This window comes from Varroa destructor, unplaced genomic scaffold (genome assembly GCF_002443255.2).
Source record: "Varroa destructor unplaced genomic scaffold, Vdes_3.0 BEIS01000001.1, whole genome shotgun sequence".
NCBI lineage: Eukaryota > Metazoa > Arthropoda > Arachnida > Mesostigmata > Varroidae > Varroa > Varroa destructor.
This window is the reverse complement of record NW_019211454.1, coordinates 31,400,160-31,424,894: the sequence shown is the minus strand read 5'-3', so window position 1 is coordinate 31,424,894 and position 24,735 is coordinate 31,400,160. Positions and strand designations below refer to the sequence as shown.

General features: G+C 38.7%; 1 long non-coding RNA gene across 1 annotated transcript; it reads left to right on the top strand.

Annotated features, from left to right (window-relative positions):
- Window positions 1-6,405: 6,405 nt before the first annotated feature.
- LOC147758513 (uncharacterized) lies at window positions 6,406-16,171 on the top strand. The gene is made up of 2 exons (XR_015319105.1): window positions 6,406-6,728; window positions 15,746-16,171. It is a non-coding gene; the product is annotated as an uncharacterized LOC147758513 (long non-coding RNA).
- Window positions 16,172-24,735: the final 8,564 nt, after the last annotated feature.

Sequence of the window (24,735 nt, the reverse complement as noted above, 5' to 3'; positions counted from 1 at the left end):
TGGATCTGTAACACGGACCAGCAATGTAACAAGCCTTCTCCAAAACGTCGCACTAACACAAGGTTCCTATAAGCGAATATAATCTTTTAACGTTCAAAATGTTGCGTAGGTTACTTCCATGGAACAGTTCAATACGCTTACCACAAACGAAGAATTTCATTATTTTTCTATTTACTCACTCACAAACCCAACTTACGTTAAGCGAGAAATTATCTAAGATTATAACGATAATGTGACGTTCGATTGTCCCTTTTGTCAGCTAAAATTGCCATTGTTGTATGTAAGCTAAAGCTTAAATGCTATCTTTAACTGTACCCTAGGCAATAAGTTAAGCGTGTATTGAGTTGGTGTTAAGGCTACAGTTCGTATGTATCACAGCATAACACGTTCTGGATGTGAAGGAGCGTCACGGAATCGTTGATTTTGTAAAAAAAAAAAACATTTCAAGATTTGTTGTGGATTTGATGCTATGCTATTAGCTGCGAAGGCTAAAATAGGTGTAATCGAAAGCTCCGTAACAGCTTGAATGATGGCAGATAGCGTGTCTCCGGCAGTATCTTCCCTGGAATCAAATAGTCGTAACAAACGCATTTTAAAAATTTTCCGACGATGAATGGTTAGGGATAACAACGTATAGAACGAAGGAAAATGTGTTTCTTTACCTATCGAAAGACATTGAGTTTGGTTTCAGATTTACTTTTTACTTGAGTAAAGGGCCAATTCACAAAACGCGAAGGCCTCCCGATAACGATAGGCACAAGAATATAGAGTACAGGAGTCGTAACTGCAATGGATTTTTGTTGTGGTCTATGATAATAGTCTACTTCCACCCGCAGTTCTTTAACATGAACTTGTTTCAGCAGCCCCAAAATATTTCTAAGAAGTCCAATCAACTTTAGGTGACCTCTGTTACTTGTCCTTCATCAACATATTATCTATTGTTAGCGCATAATAATCACGATTTGTATAGGAGAATTTTGCAATAAAAGATGCCATATAGTAGTATTTTATGGAGGCATACAAACTGGGTGCTATAAGTACGTTAAACGCTTGAAAAACTTGCACCAACAATATGGAATTTTTGATAATATTCAGTTAGTCTGCAATCTAAGCTTGACCGAAAGGATAAGTGCACTATCTCATATTCGTCACCCGAAAAAGTTATGGAATTTTTTAAACGATTCATTTTCAATTAAATTAAGTAAACACCTTTTTAGGTCCTATCGTTGCCTTCGGGGATTTTATGCTTAGTTAACTGACACAAATATTTCCCTAAAGGCATTTTCAGTAATTAGTTATATATTTTAACTTAAAATTGTGTTTCAAGGTGTTAGTGTGTTTAGTGTTTTTATACAAACTAATAGTACCAATATGTATTTTTTTTTCGGACACGAACAAGACTCGTACTCGCACTTAAATCTAGAAGTCAGGGTATTCATCAAAATGTGTTACTGATTAGATATATATAGAAAAATACTCGAACATTTTATATAGGTCGCTCCGCTTCAGAAGTCCTATCGAAAGATCAGTCGTACGGGACCTTTGGAGACGTAGGCATCGTTACGAAAATATAGACATAACGCTCGGCGTAAATTAAGCCAAGTTTAGCATTTAATGTTGGTGCCTTTTGCAGATTAGGCTGTTATGCACGTTATCGATATCAAGAGAAGATTTGTGGACAGTAGACCTTGAGGAGAAGACAGAACCTGATTTTGAAGATCACGCTGATTTCCGCCGGTTTTTTTTTCCAATTGTTCTGTGATAGATACCGCGGTATTTGTTTTAGCATATATATGTATACGATAGAGAGATGTAACCTTTGGCTAATTCGTGAGAAGCTAGCGCCGGAAATGCATCAGCAGGAAGAAGGTATCGATGGCCATGTTTCACTCATTTTCTATCTTTTATGATCCAAATATTATTGGACGGCGACGACATATACCTTTCAGAGCCTTACTTTTACCCTATCACGGATACTGTTCAAATAACCCAAGCACTTCTATTCACAGATATCTAAGACCAATATAGTAGAACTCATAATGGCTCACGCCTTTGTGGGACGTTACGGTTTTCCTATTCTAAGGACTAGATAAACATTGGACTGATAAGGTTTCTAGAATACATAGTGAATGTTATTGTTCGAAGAAAAGCGCGATTTTCACTACTTTCACAGGTGTTAATGCATTACTGGCCTCTAAAACAGATAATTTTGACCATTCGTGGAATAGGATTTAGCGAACTGAGTTGTCCTGCCTAGTTTCCTGATCAATTTAATTTCATTGGTCAATAACGACCACCTCCATGCCTACTGCTTGGATAGGCGTATACGCCATTGTGGCAAGTCGAGCTGCTTCTGCGTCAAGTTTGGCCTACACAATCTGCGAAGAAGGCCAGTTCAGGAGGTTAAAGTTAACGTATACCACACAAAGTATTCATTCTTGATTGCTAATCTAATGGTAAAGATTAAACAAGTGGATAGCTAGCGGAGAGTCACTTCGCGACTTCAATCATTATAATTATTTCTAGATTAAGCCGTGAACATTTATGCTATTACGTTGTTACAGGCGAATCCGGTGTACCTGAAAATCGAATAAATTTAGAATTAGAGGCCGCTAGCAGGCAAAACCGATTGAGTTTATTCTAGGAGAAATGAGTTTAGAGGGAAAGCATCTTTTAGTTTTGAAAATCATCAAGTTTTTGGTCATTCGAAGATCACAACGTCGCGGGAAATCATTGAAGATTGGTGAAGACAATAGGCAAGGAGAGCCAAAGAAATCATAGTACGTAAATGGTGCAAAGGTCTCAAGAAAGGAAATTAAATTGCTAAAAATCAGGGAGAAAGAGACTAAGTATCAGGACCTGAAGAACAAGGACGCATTGCCGCAATCAGGAAGGTCTTTGACAAACATTGGCATTTTACATATAACATGTTACTGAATCGTAAGTCAAACGTTGAAAATGTCGAAACTGATTAAAAAAAACGCTGAATTTACTTTAAGTCAATTGGAAATACGTGTGGTGTATTCCACCTGCGATTTTCAGAACTTTAATTAACAAAATATTTGCTTGGGGCATACGTTCGTTGGAGATGAGGGTGGGTCAATCCATACCGCTACCCGGGGAAAGACCAAAAAATGGTGATCTCCTATAGAAGGATTGCGGTCGGATCAGTGCCGAGTAGGTTCTGTAGCAAGATGATGGTAGTACTTGCAATAGACATCAAAAGCATCTGCTACTATGGATACTCACCGAGAATAGAGCAATAAATGTGGCCAACTATCTCGTGTTCTTCAGTAGATTGATTGATTGTTATAACGGCAACTGAAGACACCCTGTCGGGGTATTGATGACAACCTTAAACCTCAATGCCATGCCTCAGTTTCTTTCGAAATACAGCAAAGAGGTAGCCAACATTAACCTCAACCTGTTTATAAGTCCGTCTGATTACGAAGTTTTTTATATCATATAAATTTGAATACGACTACGTGTATCCCTCGAATTCTAGAGAGTATTTTTCGAAGGGAAACCTACTTGCGACAAGCTATCTAAATCTTTCTTCAGCTGGCTCAAATGTTGTGGCTTTTTCTGCCATTATGATTTTTCTTGAAACTGTAATTTATTTACAATTAACAACTATTGTGTTCGACAGCCATACAACGAAACGGGGTCAATCTACAGGAAGTCCTGTCCATTCGAGGACCTATAACATGTCCTAAAAATAATTTAGAAATCAGAAACAAATAAAGAGATACAAGAATAAGAAGTGTATGTGTCTTATTTGCCTTGTTTAGCGCTGATTTATTTCTACGGTTCGTTTCGACTTAAGTCAGCCGCTCGTGCCTTTTACTTTGAAATTGGTTTTAATTGAAAGCATTAGATCTAGAACATTTCAACTCTTCTAGAAGATACGAATGAAGCAATGCAAGTTAACAAATAAAAAAAAAGAAAGCAAAATATTGCTAGAAAAAATCGTAAGTTATATCGCGGTTAAAAGCATGTATTAAGGTTAAAAACTTTTGTAAGTAACACTTTTGACGGTGGTCATGATGTCTCCAACGTGCATCTTGAATAGTATAAATGGGGAAAAACGATTTGTGCCTAAATATTGGGTTAGTTCTTGTCATTGTCCTGATGATTAGTATTCCGTTCATATACACGAAATATCTATGGATAGATTTGATTTTTGCATATTATACCTGTTATAAGGTGCCGGTTTTTATATTAAATAAAAAAAAATAACGTTACTATCGCAAAACGGCCGGTAGCGGCTTGTTATAAAATTTCATTCAAGTACATTCGTAACAACTTTTGTAATTGAACGGCCGCATAAAATATAGAACGCTATACCCTTCGCACTGTAATCGCCTTCCTGACGGACAATCAGTCGATCAATTGTATACGCTACGTAAACCGCTATCTTTTACTGCACGAACAGCATAGCTCGCTTCTACGGCGCATGCCTTTTGTAAATTAACGATTGCGTAGTATTAATCATTCTTTGAATGTGCTTGTGTATTTTGTACGTTTGCAGTTCGTCACATCACTAAAAAGTGACTGACGCTCAAATACGGTTCTGATAATCATAAATTTAGGGGGGACATAAAATAGTAGCTCAAAACTGAGCGCTAATATATCCCATTTCGCACTGGAAGCCAGCCGTCTGAAGCAATACTTAACGCCAAATATTTGTAACAGTTGTTTCTTTCAGATCACGGACCCAAGTTTACGTACGATATGCCATGCTGCTTTGTATCTCGACTGAAACGGTATTTTAGTCAAATGTCGAGACGACGACAGGGGTGCAAGCGGCCGGTAGCTACATAACGAAAGAATATTACTGCAGACATCACTATTCCTTGCCGATTCAGCTCGTGTCTAGTAGAAGACGTGCGAGCATTCTACGCATTCATACACTTTCACGTAGCTACCTACCCATGGAAGATGCAATTTTCTTGGGTTGCACATGTATCGAGGGTTAGCTTCCTCTGTGCTCGGGTTCAAGAAAATAGCTCTGCTTCTTAAAATAATTACCTGTCAATGTTACAGTGATAACAAAACGGTGCTTTCGCAGCGTGCTGGGTTCGTTAGATGCTATTTGTTCTCTTTCACATTGCTATCGATAATAAAGTTAGTTCATTTCTACTATAAGCTAGGGGTGACTTCAACGGGGGGTGACCACTATGACCAATATATATCGCTGGCTACATAAGAACTATTCAACTTACATAGTGAGCAAATAACTATAAGTGGACACAGGTGTCAGGTCAAATGAAAATTTTGTACTTATTTAGCTAAATAAGTCCTGAGAGATATGCCCCGTCGATATTTGGTAAACGGGCCTCGATTTTAATACTACTAATAAATCGTTTTACTAGATTTCAGACAGGTCGCTTGTTATAGTATTGTAAAATCTAGCAGGAATTCAACAAGCAATTGTTAATTGGAAATACTGCACTGTATGTAGCAATATTACATTTTTAGTTCGTTCAGTTTACGCTTGACCGTTGTCAGAAAGGTAGCGTTCAGCAAACTTTCCTTTTAAATTAAATTGCATATCAGCCTTTGCCGTCAAAATTAGACCCTAATTTTCACGAATCGTGAGGATAAGATCTGCTCTTACAACTGTTTACCTAGCAGCTTTTTTGTTTCGTCAAATCATGTCCTTGGCTTCAGAGTGTCATTTTAGATAGCTCGAGGCAAACGTGAACTATAATGTCTACCTAAAATCTTTTCCGTTGAGATAACATTTGTAGCAATGATGGCATTAGCTTTTCGATAGTTTTTCCAACACCAACCTCCGCAGTAGTAAGGAACCGACCGACCACGTACATGTCGCATAATGATCTTTATTAAAGATCGGTTTGTTATTTGAATCAGCCTTATCGTCTATCAGAAAATCAATATTGAAAATTTCACCCATACTTTTATACATCCTATGTAAATTATGAGGCCATACAGGTACCAAAGTTTTCTAGGAAAGTGTCCAGGTCACTAGGACGTCTATTTATAGTATATTAAATCTCTGTAATATCATAAAATATGGGTGGGCCGTTATGGATTGAGTTACAGTAGGTAACGTCAACGACCTTCCATTAAATAAAGCTGTTATTACGTCGCCTCCTAGCCTAATCTCAACCTAAGGTGTACGAGAACTAGAGCAGGCGATGCGTGCCTAGTTTTCACGGCACGTTTCAGTGTTGCAACTATGTGATGCTGGCTATCATGAGATGAGATGCAATAAAATATGCAACGTTTAGAACTGCTTGCTCTGTAAGCTTCAGCAGGACCCTCGTTGTTGGTAAGGGACTTGTCGACGGAACTGGTTTAGGCTACACCGCAAACTGTTAACATGTGTTGCTGCCAAAAAAAAAAACGACGTTTTTATTTCATATACCGAGCCACTGGCGTAGACACGTAAAGCCGTGTTTCGACTTCATATTGAGCCAAGAACCTGCAGAGCATGAAAGCGCACCAAGAAGCGAATATGTCTGCGAAGGGAGCACATCAAGTGTCGGACATACTCAGCGGACCCAGGGGAGTCACTGCTAGCGATTAGCTGGCTCATATGCATGGTCAAGCAGAACGTCCAGCAGTTACATAGATTGCTTTAAACGCACGTGCAGCTGATACCCCTAGAAAATCTTTTTTGTAGCAATGTGACAAAGTCAAGGCATACCAAGCGTACGTTCTTCATAGCCCTGAAACTTGCCGCCTAGAACGGATGCAATGTAAGTATTAAACAAAGAGTATATTGCCTGCTTGACATTTACGCTGAGCTTATATACGAGTACTATCGTAAACAGCAAGAAATTGTAATTAGTAAGCATTAACAGTTATAATAATAATAATTAAATAATCATTCAAGTTCTTTGTCAATCGTAGGCTACTCACGCCTCTGTACGCTTGTAGCTTGCGGAATATATATGTTTCTTCCAACAATACAGACCATAGCACGTTGCCTTAAGTTAAGCACGCCACTACGCTCGAGGCTAAACTTCAATAGTATCTTACCTTACGTTGAAATGTGTAACAGTGTTATAGATTTACTATAAATTTATGTTATCGGAAATTTAGTAGTAGTAAAACAAAGTAGATGACGTATAAGGCATAGCGTCAAAATCGAACTACAACGCAATATCTTACAAATTAGACAGCAATTTTTTATAATGTATTTTAACTACATAAATATATCTAGCTATATTTTAAAACAGAAGCCTTTCTATACCATCCAAGACCTCTACAATAGCCTTTAAGAAAATTGTTATTTCATAAGTTATAAGAAAATGTTAATTATTTTATCTTGTTACTGTTGCATAATTCGAACGCAACTTTAAAGCCAGCCCAAACTAAAAATACTTCCGGCGTATGTGAAAATAGGTAACTGTCAAACTATGGTTCCGGCCAAACGTTTATATTAGTACAGCAGCAACAGTGTTGTTTGTCAGCCTTCTCATTTACATTCGAGTATGTTATTAAGGCTTTAAAGCCCGGGTATTGCAAGTCCTAGTTTCGGCCCTGGATCTACAAAAACAAGTATGCCCGTTATCATTTTTGTACGGCATGAACTGCCCGATCGATTTTAGGTGTGCATTAAACATGGACCGTTACGATGCGAAACGGAATCGATCAGCGATATCCCTTAGCTTAAGCGATACTTTTACTGACTGAGCTATCCACAAAAGGTCACGCGGGATGGAACTAACTCTCATTTACGAGGATAAAACACGGCCCAACGAAATCTAGTTTGACATATCGCTTCATGGAAGCTTAGCTCGTGTGGGACGTGTTTGCTATGATCTGAGCAGTACCCCCCCTCCGGCATCGCTCCAACTTCTTCGTATGTACGCACGCAATAAGTTCCGCGAAGTACAAAGAAAATTAATTTATGTTATTCCCGTTTTCGGTAACTGCCAGATATGATGTAAAGATATTGGGCTTATAATTGAGCTAATTGATGACTATGTTACATGTAATAATTATTTTTCTAACACTTGACTTTTTTGATGAAAATCATCCCTTATCAACCCTTCGACTACATAAAACGCAGGCTGTGTAGTAAGCAGCCTTCAAATCATTACAAAATAAAAAAGTTAAAAGCAATTAATCTCATATATATAATTAAACATATAATTTTCACACTGTTACTATAGTGTTGTAAATTATATTATCTAAGAAATAGAGGCTACAAGGTAGGCAGCAATTTGATTTCAAAAGATTTAACAGGCTCCACTCTCTAATATAGTAAAAAACGCGATATATGTACATTGCAATTAAAATCGTTACTTACATCTCTTATTTTTGCTCTAAAACCTAACAACCTGAAAAAGCTGATCGTAAAACGCGTCAGTATACGTGGATTGAGACTTGTTCTCGAGCATATTCCAAACAAGTAAACGTAAATAAAACTAAAATAAAGAAGCTGACAAACCCTGAAACAAAAGCTCTAAAATTTAAGCATTTCTTTAAAGCCGAACTTTTGTACAAAAATTGTCGCAGTGCCATCAGAATCTCTAAAAAGGGTCGAGACACATTATTTCATAACAAATAAAACCGTCATGTGAATATTGTTTCGTTCGCATTTGCCGTTATCAACGTATCCCTCATCGTACATTTTTTGCGTCAGTAAAAACAGTTTGCAGAAAAATCTCGCATATTCGAAGTGAAACTGCAATGCTCTTACGTTGATAACGTGGCGTACGTGCTTTGTCCATAAAAAAAAAACGCACGTGAACTAGGAGCCGGCAGGCAGGTGAGCATTGGGTACTCTTGTAACTATGTATTTAGTTTATCGTAGCATTTCATCATTTTGAAGCAAGTGCGTAAAACACGACGCGAAGGAACGATCTTGCACCATGAAGATCTCTAGACAGGCCAGACTTCAACTTAATGCAACGTCTCGGTGTTATCGAGTAGAGTTTGAAGCGTATGTACGTTACGCAAAGACAACCTATGGTTGAAAAGAAGTATTATAGACATGTCGTTGTAAAAAGGTCACAAAACAAAATATCTCTTAAATTGAAATCAGCAGTTGAGGGTGGATAAAATTTTCTTAACACAGATAAATAAGTGATAAACAGGCCAATCTAAAAAAAATTTAGTTTAAAAACGAAGCGTCAAAGTAGAATCCGGTCTGTACGAATTTTGACCTGTTCAACAAGTTTATTATCGGAGTTCACGACGAAGCTTCTCAGAGACGTTATTTCCGAGATGTTAAAAATAAAAGTAAATAATGTCGTAAGTAGCGGCAAAACTAGTCGTACTTAAAATGCTTTTCGATTTATCTAATACACGGCTTTAAAATAAGGCTCATACAACTATGCAATTAGTTAGTTTCAATAGTGGATAAGCTGATTTAGTGTATTGTACCGCGCATCATGGGGTGATTGTGTCTATTCAACTCTATGTAGAAGGCCAACGAGGGTGGTCTCGACTAGAGCTCTAAACTTAACCACTCTTGACACAGTTAATAATATATTTTTTGTGGTAGATAGAAGGATTAGTCCATGAGAAGCCCATTTTTTTTAGACCTATTATAGCCTTCTTGTACGCTCCTTGAATAAAGGAGATCATATAATACAATGAAGCCAATGGACTATAGTTACACTTTTTTAGTTTAGGATTATTAGGACACAAAGGTACCGCAAACAATTTTACATCGTTATAAATACATGATTTATATTCACCTCTAAAATGAAAACGTCAGGCTGGCGTAAGAAAAAGATCAACATCCTACGGTTGATTGGCCGCCGTAATTGTACGTTCACAACGATAACAAAACGAATTGTTAAATTCTGTTCGCAGAAAAGCTAACACAAATAAAATAGATACATAACATCCTCCAATTTTACGTCCAGTATCGCCGTTAGGCACTCGGTTAGACGGCTGCTCGCAGAACGAAACAAAGCCTGGCTATGCTCGGGTTCGAACTGAGGCCACAACATGTCCCTAAGATTACCAGGCTACACAGTATGTGCATAACGAGCCTTAAACAATCATCTTATCCTACAGTTTTAGCTACACAGTTCGAAACATTTTTAGGTTTCAGACATTTGTCTAGGGCAAAGGTGCAATAGAGAACTGTTTGACATACCAACTTATGTAGTTGACAATCGAATTCGGGTTACGACTAAAACCTCATCTAAACAGAATTTTTGTTAAAACAAACGTAATCATTTCGATTTTTTTCCTATTTTATGGAGTGTATATATAGCATTTGCTGCCCCTTACCGAACTTACGTTGAAATTAATTTAGCAAGTAGACCAAATTACAATCCTACCTCTTGCGCGTAAGAGTTCACGAGAAAACCGCCGCCGGGGTGAATGATAGGGAACTTCTAGTGCAAAGCACTTGTTTGAGTACGAAAAAAGACGACGAACGATAGCAGCGAGCCCTTCGACCATTTGATGGGACGAGCTGACGATAAGTCTCTTCTCTGTTTGATATGAATGCAATATTGTTTTACGTATAGTGCGGTCTACGCTGCACATTTGCCGTTTTTTCTTGGAACCGCTCAAAATGATTTGCAAAAAGATTGACCTGTGCAACTGCTTGGTGACGTTCCTATCAATAATTTTCTTGCACGAAGTTTCACACGAAGGTAAACCCAAGTCACTCTCAAGCCATTAGCTATTCTGTCGACTTTGACGTGTTACGTAAGACCACTTTTGCATTCTGGCGCTATCTGTCTTCCTATGGCAAGCTATCTTATGGGCTGACGGCCTTCCCTCGTTATTGTCGTCTCTTTAAGTTGCTCCAAGTCCTCAATGCCACTTGTTACGAATATATGTGTGTCAGGTCGGAATTAAGAAGATACAGCATGTTGTATATGAAACACTGAGTCTGCTCCATGCACTGCATATGGATGAAGATAACGCGCTTGTCTGCGGACTGAACTGAACTTGTAAGCACCAAAATGGGTAGGTTTAAGATTCCAGTCGTCCCTGAGAATCCCTAAACGAGACGTATGGTCGAAGCATAGGCTTCTGGCTTCATACAGAGTTAAGGACCTCTTACCTCGTTATCCCCGAGAAAGTTACATGTCTCCAAAAATTCGTTCATATCTTACTTAACATATTATCTTCTGAATAATACTTTGGCTTATTGGTGTCGCTTTCTCATGTATATGGCTTGTACTGTACAGGTTATACCGAACATCCATTGACCCGTTATGCACGTTTTATCATCCATTCAATGGGAAAAGGCTATACAACTGCTCTTGATTGCGAGTGCTACTGAATCACTCATACAATTTTCTTAGTTATTTTCCTATGCTGATAATAATATGTTTAATAAGAAAAAACAAAGGTTTATATTTCGTGATCGTGATGTTAATGACTGTAAAAAGTGAACTGGTGGGGAAAGCTTCACTTGATTTATGAACTACGTATCATAATATAGTCCTAATGGTAATTGTCCACAACCGATTTCTAGTGACGAGATTGCTGAACTAAACGTACGTGACAAAAATAACTGTTTTAATGCGATGAAGATGCTACGCGTTTGCCTTTATCTAACAACATATTCTTCCTCGTTGTTGTGACTTACCACGTAGCTTTTACTCATTCTATTTCTCGAGTAATTTTATCTGGGCCTGAAACTAATAGCAATTTAATTATATTAATATAGTTTTGCTGCGGTTCATCTGTCACCCTTCATTAGCTGTCGTCATCGGATTTATCGAACTATTTCAAAAGATCTTGTTTCAACAAGTTCAGCAGAAATGTTACAACAGTAACTGACTTAGCTTTTTGAAGTGTATTTCTCAGCTCTCTCGACGTGTCTTATTGAAAGAGCGTATGCTATCAGAAACCAAGATTTAGAGGGAACATTTTGCTTACAAAATTTCATAGAGCAATCTCAACATGGGTTGCAAGATCTGGGTGAACCACTAATGCATCTGGGTTTATGTAATGACTCAGCGAACAGACGTTTCGAAAAATAGAAACAAAAAAAAAAAGAGCGAGGAGAATCGGTATAACTCGTCGAGTGCCTGTTTTCAACCGCAACATATTTGTTCCATACGAAGGTTCTCATAATTAAAAAAAATAAGACGGACAGTGAAGAATTGTAATGGCGAGCATCACTGGAGAAAATTAGAGTGCATACTTTAATTTTGTGGGCATGCTTATGACGACGATGTAACTCCAGTCTGCGGACGAAGTGGGCGGAGTTGTCTAGGGGAGACTGTATATTCCTTGTGTCTATGAGAACACTCAGTGATCATCCTTAATTTCGGCAGGCAAGCTATAAGAAGGCAAGCCGTTTACGTGATGAATTTTCACACGTAGATTAGCTTGCGTAAGGGGCTCTGTCTCAGCATAACGGTAATCCACAGATGCGTAGGTCAGGTTACCCTCACTTTTGTAAAATTCCATTCAAAAAATGCATGCATAAGTTATTAAATACGTGAGCACATTCAACGTTTTGCAAATGGGGAAGCGGAACGCAGAAGAATACTACTTATAGAAGAAAAAAGTTTTAATGTGCAACAAGCTGAATAAGCACTCACTAGGATATAATTTCATGGAGGTTTGAACATATGCCTTGAATTGTACTACAGCGAGCTATTGTAAGTCGCCTGTTGCGTGACAGTGTGGCCGGAAGTGCCTGACAAACCCAGAGCTGAAGATAAGCAGACATCGCGGGTAACCGTCTTCATTTCACAGATGTAACGTCGCGAAATTCGCAAGTTCTAGATAAGTAAAAAAATTCAGGTTTTTATTGCTTAGCGATTTCTTCACACGAGTGAATGAACACCGGCTGCAGTTTTAGGTACGGCATGCTCATCAACAAACAGTTTATGAGTGAAGGAAGGAGCTGGGCAAATAAAAAAGTGACAATAATTTTATGGACACATCGTCTGTAGATATTAAACTAGCCGCACGCAGAACAGGAACAGACACCGTATATTTTGTGGATCACTGCTAGCATCAACAATAAAACTGAACCTAAACAAGCTGCCATAGGAAGGTAACATATCATTTCAACAGAATGACAACATTTTCTTCGTACAACTATGTATTAAATCACTTATCAGACAACAGCATAAGTTTAATCAGTCTTACTTTAGCTATACTAGATAATAATCTAAGTCCAAACAGAACGTATATTATGTTCCACGACCCTGATGAGAAAGTTTACTACCGGCCGATTGTTAATCTGCATTTAACTGAATAACGTATTACCTTCTTTGTCCTTGCTTGTTGAGGTCATTTGGAGTTCATTTTTAAAAGTTGGTGTTTTCACGCGTGTACATGTAATAGTTTAGAAATGACATTGTTACGCGGCAAATGGACTATGCTTTCTTTTTGAAAAACAAATAACATGGAGATCAATAATAACATTATTTGTATTCAGTTTTTTATATCTGGAAGGTATAATTATTGATGTAATGAAGTATCTGCAAGAATGCTGCTCATTACTACACTTCAGTGCGGCCATTGTCCTGCGTAGCGTAACATGGAATATCCTAACAAGTATTATACCAATTGAACGAACGGAGAGTCTACAACGTTCTTTATATCGCAATGGTTGTGTGCGCGTACATGGCTGGACTTGGACCTTAACGTATTAATGAACTATCCTTCCCCAAACCTTATACTACAGGAAAGGTTTGATTATTTAAACATCTTTGATTCCACTAGATTTATCCTGAAGTCGGGATTTGGTCAAGGGAATGAACGGGATCTCAAAAACATCCTAAATTATAACAGCTGAACGCCAGATCGTCCGATTGTTAACGGTGACAGTTAGAGCAACTGGTAAAATAGTGGAAAGGATAACCGCTATCGTTTAGTAGTTATGAAAAGAGGACATGAACGAATATAATTACGATGAATGATAATGTATTCATTTGCGTCTAATAGGGCCGAAGATGTTTACTCTATGAAACGGCAAGGTAAAAACAACGGCCCCATATAGAGACGTAGCGTGCTGGCCTCTTTTTAGGCGCAAGCTGGCCCCAACTTTTTAGCTGCCCGCACGGACGAAGATGTTGTCGCAGTTGGCCACAGCTACTGGATGTCCACTGCACCGACATGTGATACGACGGCGTCTGAGACAACAATATTACTCTGGCTGAATGTACGTGTAGAAAGCAAATAGTACATGCTTTTCTTGTTCTTGCCATATACGTGAGCCTAATACACGACATATAGAGTAAAAGGCCGAGTGGTTGGTTAATACGACGATTGGCTAACCGTTCGTAAACCAGAATGGCCTTTCGTCAGGTAGGCAGGCAGGCAGGCAGGCAAGACAACCAGGCACGGATTGCGGCCCAGCATTCCTACCGCAATGCAATAGGCTAATTATTAGAGAAGGATGGAATACGAAATAGTCTTGTTGGATTAGGTCATCGTGTTTGCAACACGTGCTGTTATGGTAACGCCGTGTCACCATCAGTTGAAACCTACGCAGCCGACAACAAAAGCGGCGTGATCATTGCAAGGCTTGCTATTCAGGTAGCGATACTATTCATTTTAGCAGTGGCAGCTATTAACGAAAAGCTGGCAAAAGTTGATTTGTGCAAGTTCACAGCACTTTATGGGCATCTCATAGACTCATCCATGCTGGTCGGGATATCGTCGTTGCGTTGCCTTAGCCTCCTGTTCCTGTGGCGAACTACGGCTATCGAAAAACATTGTCGGCCTGCTACGGTAACAAGAAAATATATGCACCTTAGTAGTAAACGTTTTGTGTCCTTGCCACAGCGAGAGATACGAGTAAAGCTTTGATCATACCAAATTAAGTTGCCTGTTATTATTACTACCACCATCATTATGATTAGTACTGTTATTGTTGTTGCTGGTGCTGCTGTGGCGGTGGTGGAGCTAGACAACGGTGCGGGTCAAGGGTTTCGACAAAGATTTCGACATTGGCTGTTTATGTAAATGTTACAAGTCGCGATTACTTTCCCATTACAGATCTTAGGCCACAACGCTTTCTGTTATATGATTATATGGATGTACATTACATGGTTTCTGTTATACCTGTGTCGCGTACTGGCTTTCAGTCCGGTGAGTCGCAAGAAGCAAAAAATGGGGAATAGTTAAGTACAGCTTTAAACAAGCTGGTCGAAGTCAATGATAAATACGTTAGTAACAAATATGATTAGGATATCTAAGACATTACCGGTAATACTCGCCATAATCCAAGAGCATTTTCAAAGTAATCAATGTTCATTAATCCTTAATTTCTGTTTTTTTTTTCTCGTACAAGATGAAAAATGAAGTTTAGGTTTATAATGCAATAATTAGGCTGTGTCCCATATCGACAAAGAAACAAGTGCTGTGTACATAAATTACAGTTGAATCTATTGAATTTTATCATTAAGCCATATGTTAAATTATCCTCTCATTTATCTAAATACATTTCGGCTTGGTCTGGCGTGAATAACATTTGTCTACCCTAGATTTAGCAGCTAGCATTCAAACAAACAAAAATGGAATAACCAATTGATTTTACACTCGGATCGGTATCACTGATGAAACGTTTTCCGGAGCTGAAACGCCTTTTGGTCGTTCTGATTTTGCAAAGGTCTCAAAACTCAGCTCTGCCCAAAAGTACACACTTAGTCAACAGAAGAAATCAGTTCAGCACATATTCTTAGGCAAAACATTTCACAATCTATTACAATAATAAAACATTTATGGCCTAGGGTGTGGTACGTGTGGATATTGTTGAATAGCTTGACATAAAGGAATCGATCCATGTGAAAGGACAAAGTATGTCACTTTGCTTCCGCAGAATGTGATCCCGTGGGTCCCGAAGTAACTGTTATTCAGGCAATGGCCGGTACGGCAGGAACACAGGAGAACTATAAAAGGAAAGAAGTTTGGTTAAGCGTCCGTGTTAGTGCCAAAGGCGACGCCATCCACAGCAACCTACATCGTCCGTTGGCGAAACGTACTGATTATCGGTTCCGGAAGGGATCTGCACAAACGAAAAAATCATCGTCGATAATGGTGGCAAGGGAGATGATGAACGCCGAGTTGGCAGAAGGTTCTTAGCTCATTGCAACTGTTTACGGACGAAAAGCTCCCGTTTAGAGGAGATTAGATCTTAGAGCAAAGAATACTTCTGTGGACTCTGGACAAAATATTCTGGCTGGTCGAAGGTATTCAGTGCGGCGGGTGAAAAGCAATAAATAAAGCTTTTTGCTGTCCGATATTATATTTCTTGTCATTAATTTGTAAGAAATGAACTGAATCCGTAGTCCTAAAACTTTGAACCGTACGAATACGGCTTCTGATATCATCTAATGTATTATGCATACTTACAAGCTTCTCTTATGTCTTATGCGACTATATAGTACAGAGCAAATACATGCATTTATGAAGGATGCTATACTTTCCATGGGCGACGGTATCATTTCTAGGCGCCGCCAAATAGGTACAACCTATTTCACTCATCCGATGGGACATTAAAGCGTTGCTATGCTGAACCGAAATGGCCTTTCACCAAATGATCGTGTACTAGTCCGTACGTCCCTTTCGTAAAACAGGAATCGATTCAATGCCGTCCACCTTCCCGCTGGTGGCCCGATTAACGTATTGGAACTTCAATATGAACGAGAAAAATTTTACTTTTATTCCTATGCAAGCTACCCTTCGAACGGACCGTAATTTTGCAGCACAAACAAAAACGTAAGTGCGTACAGATAAAAGAAGATACGAAGAAGTTAAGTACAAGAAGTAAACAATAAGAAACAAATACTGAATAAAAAAAAACTTGAGAAGTGTTAAAAGTAAATTATGCTGTGATGGTTTGGATTTCCTGTTACCCGCTCTGTGCGTAACGAGACTGAAGGCGGAATTTAATTGAATGTGCCGAGTAATAGCACCTAATCTTCCACTAGAGTCATTGAGGTAGGTACCTTCAAAGACTTTATCCAAGTTATAGAACTTTTTAGAATCTGTTGGCAAGCATTTTGTGCTGTCTGTGATTGTCTCTATATGAACTTAACAGCAATCTATGGCACTATTCTTTTGATAACATGTTCAGGTTGTTAATGTTCGGACATAACGAGTCTTCTAGGAAAAATCGTTCAGCCTAAACCGTTTGCTTTCCTCTAGGCGTCTATAAGCTAAGGTAATAACACGTATACGATATTAAAGCAAATGATAATATTAAAGTGATATATACAACACAATTTGGATAGGCGGATACACTTAAAATTTTATTGTTGAGCCCGATGTTAGTTGTTTCAATTAAGAGATCCAAAAGCCTAAATTAGATGATTTGAGACCTTTATCTATATTTTTTTAAACTATAAAAATCACGTCGGTGTTGCAAATACTCAAAAGTCAAAAAACGGTTGCTAGGTTAAATTGGTGCACCTATTAACTCCTGAAGTATGATGCGTTTGCAAAAAGAATATTGGAAATGTCTTTTGAAAATGATCAGCTAGGGTTTCAGGTCTTTCCAATTCCGTAAAGTATCGTGGCTGCCATATCTACGACTACAAAAAAAAAAACACCTTACCCATTAATTGGAGAAGTTCCTAACTTATCTTTCAGTCACTCTCTAAATTAGGTGTTATATAAAGCCTTATTGATGTGCATGCAATGTAATGCGACAATATCATGTTGCAATCCCGTTATGACAAGGGCCGCATCCTATCCATGAACAGACTATAAACAAGCGTATTGACTACAAAACAAGATATTGTCATTCAAGTCGGTACATTATTACTAAAGCATTATTATATAGAGACTAAAAGTTAGATAGACAATGCGTCACAAAGAGTACGTCAGATGTCAGCAAAGGTTATAAGTTAAAGTTTTCTCTTTGCTGTCTGGTTATAGTTATGCCGTTTTTGCTGAATCAATACTGGAAATAAATAAACCAATACATCTTGCATTTATCGATGCTTGTTCATATGATTACGCACTCGCATAGCCGCTAAATTTGTCTAAGCAAACACTATTTAACCTAACGAACGATACCTGCAAGTTTCATCGTAATGACGCCATTCGTCATAGTTAGGTCTCAGTTTTGCATTGGAAACTATAAGTTGTACTACGGTCTGGTACTATCAAAGTGCCAAGGAGCCGACGTCTGCCAACGCCCACGTCTCTATACTGAACCATAACAATAGGGCACCGTATTTTGGACAAAACTCTGTATCTACTACGAAACACACTCTGTTCCATTGAGGTGTTATGAATCTAAGCCTTACGAGGAATATTTTATAATATTTGATGCCTCGATACACCCCAGGAGAATATACAGCTCAGCATAGCTGTGTACAAATCATCGATAACCCCCCGGTTTTTTTATAAGCTCCCTTCGTATATTATCCTCCCTCGAGCAAAACCGCATAACCTTTGCCCTGGCGCAGTTTTCCTAAATCGACATGTTACACAATATACTCATTAGAGTATTCTAATTTCGCGATCTACGTGCATGAACAGAATCATGTGCATGCGTTTGAAATATCCATATATATTTTTAATATGTTGGACGTGTGTAACTTTTAAAAGACAATACCGCGCGCTAGTCATAACGCTGGTACGAACCCACGGGACAAAGTCATTGGTTCATTGCGATAGCTTCAAGGCTAATTGTAGCATCGGTTGGCGTCCTGGAGCAAATGAAATTAAAAGCTATTAGTCTATATCTTTGCATGAAATTAACGAGATTTTTAGCTCCGCCGAATAGAGAGACCGATCGACGACTTCATACAAATACTTGGAAAACATTTGCCTGAAGATACCGAGATATTCACCATGATCAACCTATTAGTTCACGGTTTGCATTGCTCAAGTGATGGTGGAGAACTGAGCTCCTCTTTAGGTCTACCCTACAACATATGTACAGATAAAGATGCCGCTGCTCGCGACATACTAGGTTGCTTACCAGTACTGATGTTAAGTTGTAATCTTAAGCGCACGTCTATCTATTTGTTGTAAAATGCACAAAGGTCTTCTCTTTCTAAAATGTTCCGAAATGTTTTTTCTCATTCTAGCAAACATTTCTAGGTATTTGTTGTTCGGAAAATATGGGTATACTGCATTAAGAGAAGATCATCTTTTATCTTTAACATTTGTCTGTTAATCGTTTTGAGTAGATATTGTAGAACACAGAACTATGCCCAGGCAAGACAGTTAGGAAATTGAAACCAAGGCGTATGTTTGACCTTCTGCAGATTGTTCTGTCCCTTTACCGGTTGTTTAAAGGCTGTCTGCCGACTCTAGCTTCATGTTGCATTGCCAAAGGGCATATCTGATAAATTAATACCATCGTGGACCAAACAGGTTGCTTGATTAGATCGTAACACATTTCACCCCATTGACAAGCGTAAAAAGTGAGAAGTCACTGCCTGTCGGCAAGGCAAATATTAACGGATTTGGTATCGGCGTATTTCAGTTTCTAATACCTTATCACAAGGAGGAATTTCGTTTCCTCCTTTTGACATGTGTACTTGTTAGCGAACAGCAGACGAGCTACTTCTGCACGACTTTCGGTCGCGGTAATTGCCGCGGCGGACAACCAATGGCAATGGCTTTAGCGAAGAATATATCTAACTTGAAGCAACTAACTCATACTTACTCTGTATATCAGAAGGAACTTGAATGAAAATATTGTTCTTATTTAGTTATTCAGTAGCATGAACTTTTTAAACAGAATTAAAAAATAGAGGTGGATTTCAAAAGAACTTATTGGGCCAGTACACGCGCTATGACACTTTTTCCATCTAGTGAAAACGTCTAGCTTAGTTAGTCTAGCTAGGTACAGAAACACAGTTTGTTGTGCATTGATCGTCACTTCCCTAAATCTCAATCAATTTCTACACTCCTTCTCTTTGGAAGATGTCGGGTCAGGTGTTTTGTTTTTCTTCAGGTTTTTAACTTGTCCAGCCGGTTTTTTTAACCTCTTTTTAATTCCGAATCTTATGCGTCAGTTATCGTAAGGGGTAGTAATCCGTTAACATTTGGCATGTGTGGCCTGGCACTGTCGTGAATAAGGACGATTTTGTGTGGTCAGAGGGGTTTTTTCTGTTGGATATTTTTATCCGCTAGATGCAGACGGGCTCTACATAGACCTTTCCTAATCATCTTGTCCTTCGTTTTCGCTTTCAGCGCATAAGACCTTTCCAGTCCTATCAAATGCAAATTATGGCTTTGTTAATGCGGATATTTGATTTAACCTCACCGGCATACCACTCGGAACCACCCATTATTTTTTTTTGCTTCGTATTGACGTCAAAACACAACTTCTAGCCACGTAAGTGTTCTATGCCAAAACCTGTCATTGTGGCTATGTATTGTTAAACTGATATTAACAGTCAATGAGGCGACATTCTTCCTTTACCTATATATCTATATAACACTCAAACTTCTTATTGTGACAAAATCTCATGTAATCAAAATGACTATAATCAAATGTCCATAGTTTACCTTCTACGCCTATTAACGAGTTTCTTGTCATCCAGAACTCCCGTCGACGTCAGATGGCTGAACGGTGCGATAGGGTACATCTTCTAGCTCATCATATATCATTGGGAACAAACATCTTTGAATCCTGAACCTGGAGTATAATTCCGTTCACTATACAATGAAGAGCATAACGAGTGGGAAGGTACTAGGTAAACGATAGATTGAAAGTGAAAACGCCGTTACCTATGTAACAGCCTAATACATTTCGAATTAGTACTCTTTAGACGTAAAAGGTAAGCAGTATATTGGATTTCAAGTTGCGCGTTGCGCCAATATTTTTCCTCAAGCTTCGAACATTTCGTCTCGGATCAAGGACGGTCAAAAGGTCTCGGTGATAGCTGAGGTAGCTGTGAGACTGATGCTAACAGCCAATTTTCCATAAGTCACGTATTCATACCTAAATATTTATGCGAAACATTTTTACGGAAATCTTTCTCGCAAAAACAAGGAATCTCCACAGCGACAAATTCTCGTGTAAACCACAAATATATTTATTCGCGCTGCTCCTAAAGCGTCCTAGAAGAATGACGAAACACGGAAGCGAGAAGTAAGCCGAAGCTTGCTAAAGACGCAGGCACGAATAGTACAAGGTCTATGGACTTGTATACGAAAAATGATGAGCTCGGCTTAAGACATCAAGTCGTTAGAAACTTGACGATTAAGAGATAGATGTCGCCTAAGTACAAAAATGTTACCATCATGCCAACAGTGCCGGAGCAAAATATGTGAAGGATGCACGGCTACCAGGCCAAGCGCACGCAGTTCCAAAGAGTCCCGCAGGCCGGAAACTGTAAGGCGCCCTAGGACATGGATCAGCCAAGCGTTGGCTGACTACTAACAAAATCAACATAGACATTTTATCGGCGTTTGTTAGATACGTGCAACTTCGATATTCCGTTTTCAATTTATTTTCTTTTAACACGATGGTATATACAGGTGATCTTAGTGTTTCGCCGATCTAGCAGATGGGCAAACAAGCCGATCATCGGGACTATGCAAATTTATCCTTAATCATCGCCTTGTTCGAAACTTAATGACACATTCGGTTTTTCTTAATATTTCAGAATGTAAAAAATACAAATATATACGGTTACAAATTCTATCACTTCATCTTCGACAACAACCAACCAATTATTCTATTAGTTCGGTAGGGCTGTCACGAAACCTATTCTAGTAGACCGACTCTGTTCTCGTAGCCTTTATTGAGCCTAAATTTGCCACATACGCCCAAACGGTCGCCTAAAAAGTCGGCAAATTGAAGCACCCATTATAATACCAGGCAGAACAAAAGCAGCGATCGGAACTGGAGTGGAAATATTTATTGTTAGCAAAGGGGTTATGGTACTGTGAAAGAGCGCAGCATCTAAATCTATAAGGGTGAGACAACGTCTTTGAACTGTGAACATTTATTTGGTCGAACGTGAATATTACCACTAGGATCGATCACCTTGGGGAGAAATCTTGTGTGCCAAAGCGTCCGCTCGTGAAGCCTCTGAGTCAGCGAGTAAAAGCGTTTGAATCGCCTATACAATCTATAGCGATCTGCGCTTCGTTGTACTACAGCTGTGTTCGATAAACAAGTAAAATGAAAATCGTTTGATGATCTAAAAATGTACTACTGTGGTTTAAAAAGGCCCAATATAAAAAAATAGAGTGGGAAATCTTCATCGGTACCCTCAAAAGGTCTGTACTGAATAAAACATTATAGGTAGGTGGTAGCACGCGTCACTCGCCCTTAGAGGTGATAGCACGAGGCTGCCAGCAACAAAATTTACCTTTTATTTAAAGTTTATCATTTAAGCCCTAGCTTTATTGAGTTAGAAACGCAAGTACGGTTATTTTGTTCACCTTTATAAAGCAGCGGTTTATTGCTTACGGAATGTATTTGATTTTCATTATAAAATTGCCCGGGAAAATCATAGGTATTATTTATTCAATATATGTGAAACCTTTACGAAGGTGCTTATTTGCTTCGCCTTTATATCGAGTAGTGACTGTTGTTTCACGCGAATGGAAATATCGCGATGCTACGGACGCTGTTTAGCTTTGCAAACACAAAGAAGGTAAGTCTTGTTATCCAACTGACCGTTTGCAGCAGCCCAGGTCGGTCTTCTGAGTTTGTCCTCTCGGAGAGAGAAAAGGGCCATCGGACAGGGATTGATTGGGATGAACATGGTAAGGCGAACGTGTCAGACGGGTCCGACCAAGGAATACTTACAGAACATGTGAGACGGTGACTTCCTTGCTCGCGCATAGTCAAAGAGGATCGTTTTTCTCTAAAGTACGTTAGGCTGTCCTACTACCTTGCGTCGCGTAGTTCTCAATCGTACAACAGCCGTGTACGGTCTGTTTTGCAATGCACCGTGCATGAGCCTTTTAAACGCATTATATTTAAGTAAATGTAAGCATAGTTAAAAATGTAAAAGCTATCCTTGGCTGGCCAAGCGATATAGAATGAAAGTGTTACGGAACCAATTGAACGTGAAAAATCTTAGTTATTTTTATTTGCAAGGTCCATTATTTTTGCCGGCTTCTATACTGCATTATTAAGTCACTGTAAAACACTCCACGCGTTGTCGTAGTGACTGACTAGAATATTGCCGCATGTTTTCCTCTTACAAGTATAAATATAATAAAATTCGCTGAATATGTTTGATATTGGGTTTAAAGTATCAAATATTTTTCATAGACACCCTCTGATTCACGAAGCCGTATGGTACGATTCAAGAGAAACTTTTTTTTTTTATTAATCAAATCAAATAAATACGCATGCATAGCAAAGCCTGTATGAAAGTGAGACGTGCCTCATCCAACAAAAAGCCTATAGATATATTCAGGTTTATTTCTGTGTGGAAAATCACAATTGTATTAGATGAACGTATGAGCAATTCAGAATCTAGCACCCCATCGCTGCCAATCAGAAACCTGTACAATATACTGCGGACGACGATTATTCATACCACTATCAAATGCATTATCTATCGCTTTTGAAACTTTCATAAAAAGCTCTTGTTATATAATATGACCTAGCCGAAAGCGACGATATTTCCGATGAGTGCCATTCAAACGCTATCTGCAACATAGATCATATCAAAAATAAGATATTAGAAAAGACCTGCGTCGTCCCATGAGGCAATCGGTAACTGACATCGCGTCAGATATTTACCTCTATAAAGTTTCCCATAGATCCGTTGACCGTCACAAGACATAGCGTTTTTGAAAAGCCAGCAAAAATTGCTCACTTTATTGAGTGAAGGTGACCTTTTGCTGCTATTGCCGTTACTGCCGTAAGCATTACTAGCGTTGATAATTGCATGTTATCGAGCCGCTTACGCTTGGCGTACCGTTAACCTGCGGTAAACGAAGTAAACTTTTGACCGTACCAAAAGGTTTGCTAGTTTGCTGTTAAAATCATCGACGAAGCAAGGTTAGACGAAGCGAATAATTGGTAAGATAGAAGCTCTAGTACATAATCATTGAGAGAAAATGTCACGCAGCGCTAACGGGAACGCTCGGAACCCTATGTGGCCCAACTGGCACCTGGAGAACTAGATTTTTCGTTTTATAGCATGAACATAGCGCGCGACTCTGTCACGCCTTGGAACCTATAGCATTTGCATTGTAGCAACGACTATGGAAACAGAAGGTTCCCAAATTTCTGCAGCCTTGGAATCAGAAGGTTCGGGCCTTCATGGTAATGCGAAAACAAGTTTGGCCATAGAACAAAATTGAAGCAAGTGTGAGAAGGATGGTAAGCTATCGCGCAGAGATAGAGAGTAACTAAATGTTTTGATACTGGTTCTTGATCATTTTTTGTTTGTTTTTGAATTTACAGTGAGTCTTTTTTTTTAATTCAATTACAGAGCTACTGACGAGCTTTCGATGCCTGATGGTATAACATGCCACCAAAAAGACAGAAGAGTTTCAGGTTCTATTTTGGATACGATATAGTATTTGATTGCTCATCGTCAGCATGCATTGATAATGCATACGATCTGTGAATTGTAATAGTCTTTGAGATTTTTTTACCCTTTTTATCGATTTTTACACATTCCGTAAAACAGCACAGTGTAATTACCCTTTCAGGATTCTTGTTTTAACGACTTTATCTCGCCCTTATAAGCATTTTTGAAATTGTTTAAAAAATACTTTTTTTAATTACATTCGTACACTCAAGCTCTGTATTTTTAGCGAAAGTACTTTTATTTAAAATACAAACACAGGGTAAGTTATCGCTTGTAAACTGGCATGCGTCTCGTTTCAATACAAACCATCAAGGACGGCTAGTTGTTTTTA